Genomic DNA, 13,128 nt, shown 5'->3' on the forward strand with positions numbered 1-13,128 from the left:
GACCCCTTCAGCTGAGAGTAAGGGAAGCCTGGCCACTGCTCCAGCTGGCAGCAGATCTTGGCATCATCCACCTGGTAATGGTTTTAGATGCATGCAGAATGCAGCTTCTGGGATCAGGAAAGCGTCCACCCAGATTTCTGAACAATGTCTGGGAGGTCAAGCAGGCAGTGTGCTCCTAGGAGGACAGTGTGTGAGTGTGAAGCCAAAGTTGCAGTGGAAACCCCAGAAGTTGGAGAAACCAGGAATCTGTATCATCTAAGGAAAGCCTCAAAGAGTGATAAAAGCAACTAAATAAAGAAGACATGGGAGCTTCACTAACCAGAAGTGCCATAGATGTGGTGGCACTCAATCCCTTGGGAGTTCACAACTTCCACAAGTTGCAGGGGATTCTGGCAGTGGAACTGTGGGATTTAATATTTGCCCTAATGGTTTTCGCTTTGTTCCCATTCCTTGCCATCTCTCAGTTTGTAACTTTTGGAAAGGAAATTTCTATCTTGTTCCATTCAATACAGAAGTGTTTAACTTTGTCTTTATTTGTACAAAGCAGCTAATAGCTTGCCTTAAATCTCAGAGGAGACTTTGGACTTGGACTTTTTAGCAATGCTGAAACTGTTAGGATTTTGTCAACTCTTAGTGCTAGATAAAATGCCTTTTGCATAAAGGTATATGCTTGACTCTTTGTGAGAAGGCAGAGGTAGAAAGTCATTATTTGGGTCTAGATTTCACCCCAGTTCTCAAGTGGTCATAAGTAGGGCTGTTTCAGGGGCGGCTGAATCTAGAATGTGTAGTTGATTCACAGTACAATGCTAGGCTCAAAGGCACTAGGATTAAGGATATAAGTGCTGCCCACCCTAAGTAGTCTGGATTAGATACAAGGAATAGAAAGAGCTGTGATCCCCCTTTCCATTTTGTTACCTTCTGCCCACTATGAACTGTTTCTCCTCTTTAATGCCTGCCTACCATGCTGCCCTGTCTTGGAACTAGATAATATGGACTGAAACCTTTCTAAAGTGTGAGATAAATAAACCTTTACTTTGAGTGCTGGTATTTTGTCTCAGGATGAGAGAAAAGTAAGATAGTTGCCTACTAAATAGTTAAAGAACAAAGTAAGTAATCTGTAAGAAATTCTAAGAAATAACCAGAACTGGTTGGACCACTGTGACATGCAGAAGCAGAAATTAAATCACAAAATAATGCCCCAGAAACAGGTCTTGCTGAGGTCAAGGCAGAGACTGATCCTTCTGTGCTAGCTAAGGTTTCAGTAAGGTCCTGGTGGGAAAATTGGTGAGCTTATTTCTTCAACATGTATAAGCAGCACTGCATTGTGCCAGCCTCTCCTCTGCAGTTTCAATCTTATTTATTCCAATTAATACAGCAAACCTATAAAGTAATTGTGACTGTCCTCTAATATAAAGGAAAACTTATGGCACAGGTATGTTAAGGAATTTAATTCTTTGTTCTACAGCATGGAATACATAAAAATTACTTTCATCCACCATGCTAAGTACTAGTAAAGTCCATACTGATACATTCAGTGGCATGAGAGACATGAGAGACTGTGTCACTTATACTGATTTGGTCAGATCCACTTCAAAATAAGACCTAATTTAAAGGGTTCCTACAGTAAAATTCCCTACTTGTAGGTTGAGTTTCACTCTATAGCTTCTGATGGGGTGAGAGCCATTTTAGAAGAGGTCTGTCTATAAGAGAAGGAAATAATCATATTCTATGTACCTATGAGTGCTCTAAGCTCCTTGAGTTTTCAAATGAAAATATATGAACTTTGAACTCCTATTTTATGAAAAAAGTTTTCAATTGCTAATTATCACTGAAAGGAAAATCTTTCATACTTGAAAAATAACTTCCATTTATCTGGTCTTCTTGATCCTTTATAAGCCTGGTAATGACAGAATACTTGGTACATGATAAATATTTCTTGAATGGATACTTTTTGAGCAGTAGGCTTTTACTGCATAGTAGAAATTTATGAGGCAGACAAAGAAGGAAGATATCCTAAAATATAAAGTTTGGATATATTTAATACCTACATATTTTTACAAAATCATAATAGATCAGTGGTGGCTAACTTATGTCATACATGCTGCAGTGGGGTGTTTATATCATTGAAAGCTCTAGAAGGTTGATCATCACTGTAGTAGGCTATTATTTAGAATATTTGAATTTATAGAAAATTTGAGCAAGTATTACAGATACTTTATGTGTGTGCTTGCAAGCATGCATGTGTAGTGTGTGTATGTGTGTGATGATAAGGCTTTTTCCTTCTGCAAAGAACACAGGTGAAGGCAGTATCAGGTAATAAGCTTTTTATCAGAAAGGTTTTTTTTTATTATTTTGTTTGTTTGTTCTTTTTTGTCTTTTTGAGACAAGGTCTCACTTTGCAGTAGCCCAGGCTGGTCTCGAACTTGCAACAGTCCTGTTGCCTCAGCCTCCTGAGTGCTGAGATTACAGGCATACACCACCATGCCTGGCTTTTTATCAGAAAGTTTTTGGTTGCATGTTGTAGGCCTCCTAACTCAATAGCTTCATTAAAGGTAGGTAGGTAGATGTTGCAAGGAGAACAATTACATAGAGGACACGTAATTTACTGTATTATTTATAATGGTCACCCAAGGAGTCAAATACAAAGAAAGTGAAGGTAATCTGTCAGCAACACTAAAGACCTAGATCCAGTCAAGAGTCTGGATCCCGTACCCCATAACCTGCATGAGATCAGCTGAAAACCTAGAGCCCACAATGACCCATGCAAGGCTATCCCACAGATCTGTGCTGAAGGCCTAAAGTCAACAATGGAAACTAGAAAGTCTGTGCCTGCAGGGTGAAAGATTTATGCCAGCAGGCTGAGGGTTCTGTACTGGAGCCAAGAAGCGATGCTCAAAATAAGGATCAGGGCTCCCCTGAAAAAGCACCACAGTCATTCTCAGCAACAGTGAGGCCCTGAGCTCCTCCGACAATGAGAATAGTCAAGTACATATCAGTATACCATCGTGACAAAATTCTGGAGATTAAACAGCACATATCTTCTCCTCCAGAGCCAGGAAGAGTGCTCACAGTAAGAACCAGAGCTCCCCCAAAATGAACTGCGGCCATTCTCAGTGACAAGGTCCCAAGCTGCTCTGATGATAACAGCCAAGTTCATACCAGTGCAGCCAGCATGGCAAGTTCCTCCAGGAGAACCAACAGTTCCAAACAACACTTAACCCACAGTGCTGCACTTCCTCCCCAGGTCTCCTTTTTATGCTGGCAACTTTCCTCAGGTGAACCATCTATATTCAGCACCATGCTGATTCAGTTTAGCTGGAGTTAAGTTGACCACAAGTTTTTAATCCACAATAGTAGGTTAATGATAGATACATAAATGGATAGATGGATAAATGGATGGATGGATGCACAGATAATCTCATAGAACAGTAAGTCCTGGATTCCAATGGTTTGCAGGGCTGATTGATGTTTTCAAGAGTCCACATTAATTACCTACATCTCCTTCGTTTGTGCTGTTTTCTAACACTGACATCAATATGTTTTCTACATTTACAAAATTAGCATAAGCTCAGGGATGTCTGGAGGAAAGAGAAAATACCCTTTCCACTGGTTCCCTCTTAAGAACTGGAGAACTTTTCCAAGTCTGATCTACCTCTGGGACTGGCCTGTGTGTCTTGACTCACAAAATCATAGAAGGTAATATTTAAGCATGATCAGAATTGTGTTAATCAGAAAGATAGAGATGTTGAGCTGTGCATGATGGCACATGCCTGCAATCCCAGCACTTGGGAGGCTGAGACAGGAGAATCTCTGGCCAGCTTGAGCTACAAAGTGAATTCAAGTCCAGCCTGAACTGCATAGTGAAACCTTGCCTCAAAAAGACCAAAAAAAGAAAAGAAAGAAAGAAAGAAAGAGACAGAGAGAGAGAGAGAGAGAGAGAGAGAGAGAGAGAGAGAGAGAGAAATGGAGTGTAGGGGGAATGGAATGGATTCTGGGTAAATACTACTGTCTATTACATAGTTCCTTTTATGAAAGCACAATAAAATACAAATGGGGAATTCTCATTAGGTCTTCTAAAAAACTGAAATTTCTTCAGGCTTTCATAACCTGCTTTTTAAAAATGTCCTTCCAACTAAAATACCTGTTGGTATTACTCTGTTTATACTTCGTTATAACAAAAACATAAACAAAGATCAATTCCATATATATCTTGTTTGGTTTTGTTTTTTACTGGCATTGGGGATTGAACACAGGGCCTTTGCACTGAGCTACATCCTGACCTTTTTGATTTTTTGAGACAAGATCTCACTAAGCCAACAAATTACCCAGGCTGGGAGAAACTTGTGATCCTTCTCCCAAGTACTGTTATACCTACCTCAGATATACCTTTAATTCAGTCATTCAACAACATATTTATGGAGTTTCTACACTATAACAGGTACTGTGCTAAATGATAGAGATACAGTAAGGAGAAGAAACAGTCAAAAGACTTTATAGTCTAGTGAACAAGATTCCATTAATAAAATACAAAATAAATTTGCATTTCATGCTATAAAGAGAGCTTGTCTCATTTACAATGTTATGACTGTGTGCAAGAGGAAAGTTTAATCTAGCTGGGAGACTAGTTGGGAAAATGGAAAATACAAAGAGCTGGAAAAGGGGTGGGGACTTAGCTCAGCAGTGTAAGTGCCTGCTTGGCAAGCACAAGGTCATGAGTTCAATCCCCTGTACCAAAAAAATAAATAAATAGTAGCAGAAAAGTAGGAAATTTTCTACTAATTTATGGAAAATCAGTAGACAGAAACTAGGCAAGTGGAGGAGGGAAGATATTTCCAGAGACAGAAGAACAAGATCATTGACTCTAATAGGAAATAGCATGGCATCCACTGGAGACTACAAGAGGGCAGTGTGGCTGGAGCCAGGAGAGTAGAGTCCTACTAGATGTATGTGGAGCAAGAGAAGGTTTTATACATCACTACACCCATCTCAGCACTCTTTATCTTGGCTTCTGCTCCTCAGACTGCTGCTGCCTTGTGATTCCTGTTAACTACATTTTGGTAGTCTTTTGGTTTATTCTCATTGTACTGTGTGGGTTGCTTCTGAATATCTCATGTTCAAACCATTATGAAAGATTATCTGACTGAATCAGCAGGGCAACATTCATGATGGTGTAGTTCTGATGGACAGATTGTTTAAAGCAATGAGTCATGGCTATTCTATTTAGATAACTACTTTTATATTACCTATCCATTCATCCCACTCTGATCAGGGTCATGAAGTTATTAGCAAGAAACATGGCACAAAGAAGCCTACTAAGTGATACTTTCCATGTCCTATCCAATCCATAATGAACAAGAAATCAAGTTGGGGCTATTAATGACTGGTTTTAATTAACATTACCATATGAATCATAGGAATTTGATATTAATTAATGAGGTTTTCTGCATGTGTCTTAAATGCACACTGATCAACCCAAGCATTTATAATTCATTAGTAGTGTTAAAATACTGCTGTGTCCTATCCTCTGTGTTGCTAAGTATAAAGAACGCAACGATACATCAAGAATTCCTATCATCAGTGAGTTCACAGGTTAGTAAGAAACAAGTAAGCCAGCAATTATGATATAGCTTCATAGATGTTATAAAAGGTGGATATAAAACTCTCAGAAGAAACACAGAATCTCTCAGCTTGATCATTAATAGAAGATGACTGTAAAAAGCAAAGTAAAGAAGGATTGCCTTGCGGGAGAAAAATAATGTGTAGGAGCACAGAAGGAAGATGGAGCATAGCACACTGAGGAACTGAGAAGAGTCCGTTTTGGAAGGTGAAAACATAAAAGTTAGAATGCACACTGTGGATAAATTTAGGGTTTTATGCTACTACTACTAATAATAGTTATTGCCACTTATAGTTAAACCACTTATAGTTAATAGTTATTACCACTAATGGTTAATACCACTTATAAAATATCTGCTGCTCACTATGGTATTTATGACTTACGCACATAAACTGTAATGTGGTTTCCATGATAGATTAGATACACATTATTTAATGAGTATTTGTAGTTATAATTACAGGAATCAAAAAGTGCATTAATAGTTGTGTTACATGTGATTTTCTCCAGGTTAGCATAAAGAAATACTAATCAGAAAATAATTTAGCTCTGAATTTTTAAAATATTAAGATTTCTCACTTTGTTACACAATTTTTACTACTTTTTAAAGTATATTTAAGACATTTCATAGTAAAAAGTTTTAATGTAATAGAGCTCTCATGCCATAAATCTCTTGAGTGAGAACAACAGTTCTTTATGTCTCCCACAAGACTGATTTGATGATTTCAACAATAATTACTTAACTCTTCCTTTAATCTTGTATCATTTCTTAACATATCTAAAATGTTAATATGGATTATTTTCAAAAATAGAATATAATGTTGCTGATGGTTTATAATATTAAAAAAAATGAACCCAAAGAGATTCTGGGGAGATGATGGAACAGTAAGCAGCAAAGTAAAAAGCCTCTCTGAGAGAAACAGCCCAGATGTTAGAATATAGCATTCTGGAGAAGACTAGATTATTCAAACTGGAAGACAGTTTTGCAATGTGTGATCATGAAAGGAAAAATTTCTTAAAAATAACAAGGAATTGGGAAGTAACAATGCAAATGGTAGAAGATAAGAGGATCTATATCTCAAGAACAAAAATGTGAGTGAAAAAACAGGGTTAAACATAAATGAAATACAAAGGCTATTCACAGAAATAAAACTTCCCAAGCATAGGAAAAGGAAATGATATTCAGATATATGAAGCATACAGAACTCCAGCCACCTACAACCAAAATAAATCTTCAACCAGACATAAAGTAACCAAGATCCCAGAAATCAACACAAGAATGGAATGTTAAAAGCTGTCAGAAAAAAGAAACAGATCACCTATAAAGGAAAACCCATCAGAATCACGACAGACTTCTTAGTACAAACCATCAAATTAAGAAGAGCTTGGAGTGAATTATTCCAAGCCCTGAAAGAAAATAACCTCCAACCCAGATTGATGTACCCTGTAAAATTATCTCTCAAAATTAATGGAGAAACAAGATGCTTCCATGACAAAGAGGAACTGAGGGACCAAACCAACCTACAATAAATACTGAAGGACATTCTAGATAAAGAGAAAAAAGACCATGGTTTCAGGAACAATGGCAGAGGGGGCTCACTGAATGAGGAAGACAGTGGAATAACATGGCAGAGCTAAGTCAGAAAAGGTTGGCCATAATCACTAATCTAGGCCTCGATACACCAATAAAAAATGGCCTCGATACACCAATAAAAAAAGCACAAGCAGAGTGGATCAGGAGATAAGGTCCCTCAAATGCTCTATATAAGACATATAATTATTCTGAAAGAGGGTTTATAGACTGAAAGTCAAAGATGAGAGAATAATGCTCCAAGTGACAGGGAACCAGAAAAAAGTCGGGGTAGCTTGCCCATCAGCTACAGATTGATTGGAAAGATATAATAATTTTATGCAATAGAGAGCTACTCAGCTGTAATGAAGGAAAACCTTGAGGCTCTTGTAGGTAAATGGATACAACTGAAGATCATGCTCAGGGGTGAAAAGGTTCAGAAGCACTTAGGTAAATAGCGGTTTGCCTCCCTAATCTAAAAACTAAAGGAGTTAGTGAGATACAAAATGTACAGTACACCTTGGGAAAGTGAAAGGGGAGGAATTGTCTAAAAAGGGAAGGCAGTGGATATTGTTAATCTTGTATCATGGTTTGAAGCCCTGTGTTTTCATCACTCTGTTTAGTTTGGTTATATTCTGTTCCAGTTTGTCTACTTGTACTAGATTTGAGGGCATGGACAGCTATTCCAAAGAATATCAGGATATACTATGGTACCCATTTTTGATTTCCTGTTAACTTAAATTTGAAGCCCTGTATTGCTTTCACTGTCATTTTGACTGATTTTATTTGAATCTGTTTTGTTTGATCACTGTCTTGTTTTGACTGATTTTATTCAAATTAGTTTTGTTTGATAGTATCAAGTCTGAGTATAGGCAACTGCTCTAAAGACAGTAAGATTCACTGTGATACTCATTCTGGTTTGACTATTATCTTCGTTTGAAGTCCTATAATGTCTCTAATGTTTTGTTCTTATTGATTTTGTTCTGTACTGCTATGTTCAATTTTATTATGCCTGGTGATATGGGCAATTCTATTGAAGATAATAACAGACATTAATGGTAACCATTGTTGATCACCTTGTATTTTGGTTTTAAGTCATGTACTATGTCCATCCTTTTGTTTTGATTGACCTCATTTTGTTTTCTCTCATTTGGTTTTATTCTCTTCAAAATAAAAAAATAAAAAACCAACTCTATGCTTAAAGTATATTTAAGACATTTAGCTCTAACTCAGATAATCTGAAATAGAACAAAGTGTAAAGATAAAAAACACACACATAGCTAGTTTAAAAATTGCAAAAATGCAGAATTATGCAAGAGAAAAATGTTAACCTTCTAGTTATCTTTCCAAAAATTTAGTCTTTTCTATCCCTATCCTTTTAATGTATATTTTTAAAAAATAACAGCATTGATAAAGATACAACACTGTAGAGTGTGTAAAGCCTGAGAAAATGAGAAAACACAGCCAAAGATGTGTTTACACATGGGGACATTCTTAGGTAGGACAAAAATGAAGCAACCTTGCCAATACATTTTTTCATTTTGAGAGTTACCATAATTTGAAAGTACGTATTTGAAGATGAAGTAGGCACAGAGGACTCCAGCTGCAAGTCAGTCGGTTTGTAAATTAAATTCTAAACATTTCACTCAATAAAATGGATTGAGTTTCTTTTGCATGGAAGTTTGTAAGAAATAACATAAATAGAATACTGTTTTTAATTAGTTCACACTTATTTATGTAATGTTATAAAGAACCAGGTACATAGATTATTGGAAGAGCATCACCTTTTTTTCCAGTCAAAGTGGCCTTTCCATTGTAACCATGGAAAAATTTTTAAAATGCAAATGTAATTATACCACCTCTTTGTTTAAAATCTTGTAACCTGGCATGGTAGCACATGCCTATAATCTTAGCACGTGGAAGGCCAAGGCAGGAGGATCATTGCAAGTTCAACTTTAGCCAGAGTGAGCTCAAGGCCAGCCTAAACTGCATAGCAAGACCATGTCTCAAAAAAGCAAAACAAAACAAAACAAAATATTGTAGTAGCTCTCCATTGTTCTCAGGCCAAAGTCCAGACTCTACCAGGGTTTACAGAATATTGCCTCTTGCCCTGGCTTTTCACCTACCTGTTAGTATTCTAATGTTCCTCTTGCTTCTCTCCCCACCCTTGGTTTAGACTGCCTCTATCCATTACCTGTAGCACCTCACTTCCATGCATGTTGTTTCTACTGCTTTCAGTCCTGTTACTTCCACTTCTCTGCCTTTGCCAAGTATTTGTGACTCCAGGAGGTCAAAGACAACTTTCCTGCTTCCCGTTGACTCATGATTGTCAATCCATAGATAGTTGTTAAATGACAAGTGAAAAAAAATGGTAAGTTTGAAAAATAAAAAGTCTGTTAAATGAAGGAAACAGAGAAATAGATAAGCTTGGCAGAAAAATGTTGGTCTAATTATAAATTGTTTGTAAAACTAAAAGAAAACTTGCATCTATCACTACTAACAAGAAGGGTAGATGATCCCATAAATATGCAGTTTTATAGTTAGAATGATTTCAGATAATTTCTAAAACTAATAAAGAATAGTTGTGATTGTTAGTTCAGTGAGAGATTATAAATATAGGCCAATTTTCTATGTATTTCTTGATGATACCATTTAATGTCTTCTATGTATTTCCTGGTGATATCATTTAATGGATAATTTTTTATCTATGGACAATTAAATAATTTATAACTTTTCTCATTTTCAATTTTATATTACCAAGTTATTTTCATAAAGATCGATTTTCCCTATAAGTGTCGTGAAAAAATTTGACATATTGATCAATATTTAGTCTATGATATACTTTACTGATTATAGTAGCTACCCTTGATAGTTTTGACTATTGCATTCTTTATTAGTTAGATAAAAGGCTCAACTGAAAGTTTATGCCAAATATTTGAAGGGTTGTTTATTGTGCAGGGGTATTCTATGTTGTACTCATAACTTTTGAAATGTATCAACCTTACAAAAGCATTTCATAAAACTGTATTATACCTTCAACATGTATAACACCTCAAATTTTTCAGACAGGATTTAGCTCTGTAGTTCAAGCTTGCCTTGAATTCACATAGTCCAGTCTGGCATTGATCTTAGATCTTCCAAACATCCTGAGTGCTAGCGCTATAGGTGTAGACTGCTATACCCAGCTCATAAATTGAGAAATTCTAGAAATGCATTTAATGAGATGAATGAGTAATATATTCACACTGAATGTTACTTATTGCCAGAAAAATACAGAGGTCAATATTAGAGCTATTCCTAACTTTTTTTCATAGTTTTTGAAAATCTTCTTCACATACATAAACTGAAGGATCCAAAGTTTTAATCAATGTTTTATACTCCTTGCACCTTCTATACTAAAAGTCACCTAGTGGCCGATCATCAGAATTATTTTTAATTGTTTCTCATCTGGCAGCCCAATTAGACCAAATTTTTATCAAAATAAAGAATTAGGAAACTTAGACCAGGCATGGTGGTGTATGCCTGTAATCCTAGCACTTGGGAAGCAGAAGCAGAAGCATCACTTTGTATGCCAGTTTGAGGTCAGCCTGGGCTACATAATGAATTCAAGGCCAACCTGGGCTACACAGTAAGACCGTCTCTCAAACAAACAAACAAAAAAGAATTGGGAAACAGTATGACTGACAAAAGGATACTTTTTTTAACCCGAGCATTGGGGCAGACATTTCTAATACTGCCATCAATGTTTTGAATTATCCCTTGTTGAGAGTCCTACATCATCAGCAGATGTTTTGCCCCATCAGTGCACCACAGGGAGGAATATATATATGTACTTGTAGTGAGATGATGATGTGAAAAAGTAGATGGGAAAGAACATAGCTTGTGTTTCTGCATCTTTTGGTGGGGAAATAGCATCATGAAACCATGTGAGAGTAAGCGAAGAGAGTTCCACAGCCACACCCTCCACCCTCACCCCATGTGTCATGCCAGCAGCAGTGGCTCAGAGGTCGTCTTCCAGGGCTTGTTTTAGAATCCGGGTTTCCTGCAGTTTGCAGGTTAGGTGAACTTGCAGGCCTTGGTATCCTCCATACTCAGCCAGCAGATGTGAAGAGTGTGATCATGTGTGAATGTAAACCTGAACCTTTTGAAGTATTGAGCTTAAATATATTTCCTGTAATCCTGAGCTACTGATAATTTCTATGGAATTGTCTATGTAATGAGAAGATTTAACTTTATATTGTATTACAGGCCCTTTAATTAAACTTTAAAGCTTCAAGTGTCAATTAAATGTGAAAACTTCATGAGCACCAAAAAGGGCAGATCATGCCTTCTGCAACATTTTTATCAATTCTTAACAGAAAGTATATCTTGATACAGAAACTTAAAGTTTTCACATTAAGAAACTACTCATACTAATTGTTCTAACGTATGTGTTAAGGTGATTTACAATCAGTGAAGCCATCACTAAACAGGTACTTCTTAGACAGCACAATATTAGCTGCCTTAAAAGGCAAAGTCGATGAAGCTGATTTGATAGCCATATGCATATTTTGGACAACAGTATACATGAGTGATACACTTGAGTGCATGACAGCCCTATTCTTTAACATGCTTACCAGATAATATGCGTTAAGCACACATTTAGGTAGGAGGTCTACAAAGGAGTTCCGCTGTGTTTGTTTTATATTGTTCCGTCTGTGCATCAGCTAACCAGTGAATGTGGCAGCCCTCACGGCATATGAGTGGCATGAATGCTTTCTCACTTTGCGTCTTTTGAATATCAGGCAGCTAATTCAAAAAAGTTCACTGATCACTTAGGAAAATCACAAGGTTCCATAAGATTTGGAATCAAGATGCTTTAATATTCTTATTTATGACCTGTATGATATAATAAAATTATGTTTATTCAATTTTCAGAAAATGAGACTGAATGGGTAGTATTTGTTGATTAGATTTCATAGTATATTAAATAATTTGGAGAAACAGGCAGGCAGAAACCAGATGATGTGGAAAGTTGACTTAACAAAGAAAGAAAAGCCACAAACCTCAAGTATAGATGAAAGTACTTAAATGATTTAGGAAAATATCCCAGACTGTAATGAAAAACAAACTTAAGGAGGTAGAAGGTCCTAAAACTTACAGGACATTTTGTAACCAGTAAAGGTATAAATAAAACAGACAATTTTATAGTATCAGTTCATATTTCAGACCTGGGCTTGATGCCCAGATTTTTATAGGAACATGCCATAAACTCATCATTTAATCAAGTATAAATGATAGTCCTTTACATTTCTGAAATATATACAAGGTGATTTAACTCCTCATCACTGGTCTGAAGTAGTATTCCATCTGGTCACTATGCTTTGAGTCTTGCAACCTTGGACTTCATATTCCTCTACGTGCTTGCCCAGTGGTGTCTCTCCAACCTCACTGTGTTACCTTGGCTTTTAGTTTCAGGATCAATCTGAAGCCAGTTGAGAGAAAGAAACCACACAGTAATTTAAACAGAAAATTGTAATGTAAATTATTGTAATATAAATTATGACAGGAGACTGGGATTACAAGGGCATGGCTACCAAGAAACAAAGATAACCTTAAAGAATACAGGAACAGTATATAAAAGAAACAGATATGTCCAAGACTATCACAGAACCCAAAGACAAAGTCAGGCCCCGTGGTTTTGAGGAAGCCTGGTGGAACTATATAGAGCTTTCCAAAAATTTGCCTTTGGAGTTGGTGAAGCGATACATGGGAGGTGTTTACCTAAGACATGCCACACTGAGGTGCCCTTGAATGAGGGCATACTGAGAATATGCTCACTAGTGTATGCTTTGAGGCCTTGGATCAGGCCATCCAGGATCTGGGCACTGGAGACCAGGACCTGCTCAGTGGCATACCAAAAGGGGAGAAAAATACCTTCCCCTTTCCTGACAGAGTTCATCAT

At 36.8% G+C, this 13,128-nt stretch overlaps 1 protein-coding gene across 10 annotated transcripts in view; it reads left to right on the plus strand.

Annotated features, from left to right (window-relative positions):
• Nbea (neurobeachin) overlaps positions 1–13,128 on the plus strand; it is a 673,150-nt gene that overhangs the window by 539,780 nt on the left and 120,242 nt on the right. The window lies entirely within an intron of this gene.

The sequence above is a fragment of the Cavia porcellus genome, unplaced genomic scaffold (assembly GCF_034190915.1).
Source record: "Cavia porcellus strain 051 isolate PalLab524CR breed Dunkin Hartley unplaced genomic scaffold, mCavPor4.1 scaffold_21, whole genome shotgun sequence".
NCBI lineage: Eukaryota > Metazoa > Chordata > Mammalia > Rodentia > Caviidae > Cavia > Cavia porcellus.